General features: G+C 45.1%; 1 long non-coding RNA gene across 1 annotated transcript in view; it reads right to left on the reverse strand.

Annotated features, from left to right (window-relative positions):
- Positions 1–46: 46 nt before the first annotated feature.
- The window catches only part of LOC105538492, a 10,186-nt gene continuing 9,615 nt past the window's right edge, over positions 47–617 (reverse strand). Inside the window, exon 3 of the long non-coding RNA XR_001005911.1 lies at positions 47–434. This is a non-coding gene — a long non-coding RNA (uncharacterized LOC105538492). The remainder of the gene's footprint in view (positions 435–617) is intronic.

Raw genomic sequence — 617 nt, forward strand, 5'->3', positions numbered from 1 at the left:
TTCTTTTCTTTCCTTTCTTTCCTTTCTTTTCTTTCTTTCTTTCTTTTTTTTTGAGACAGAGTTTTGCCATATTGCCTAGGATGGTCTCGAACTCGTGAGCTCAAGGATCCTCCTGTCTGGGCCTCCCAAAGTGCTGGGAATACAGGCGTGAGCCACCACACCTGGCCTTTTTGTTTGTTTGTTTCTCTCAAAATCACATCACACGCAGCACAGGGGTCCTTTAGTCTTTGTGTTTCACCGAAGGTCAGAAATTTTCTTGATTGTCTTTTCCAGTGGCCAACATCAGGGCTGGCTTCAAGAGTCCTGGGGAACACTTTTCCCTTAAGGATCTGGTGGCTTTCACTCCATTGTCTCAGGCATTGACTGTTGCCTGTGAAGTTCAAGGTTGTCCTGATTATTAAGATTTTCGGAAATCATCTAAGGTTGAATTTTTTCTGCATGAAATTTGAGAGAAGTCTTTATTTATTTATTTTTTGAGACGGAGTTTCGCTCTTGTTGCCCAGGCTGGAGTGCAGTGGTGCCATCTTGGCTCCCTGCAACCTCCCACTCCTGGGTTCAAGCAATTCTCATGCCTCAGCCTCTCGAGTAGCTGGGATTACAGGCATGCACCACCATGT

The sequence above is a fragment of the Mandrillus leucophaeus genome, unplaced genomic scaffold (assembly GCF_000951045.1).
Source record: "Mandrillus leucophaeus isolate KB7577 unplaced genomic scaffold, Mleu.le_1.0 Scaffold193, whole genome shotgun sequence".
Classification (NCBI taxonomy): Eukaryota; Metazoa; Chordata; class Mammalia; order Primates; family Cercopithecidae; genus Mandrillus; species Mandrillus leucophaeus.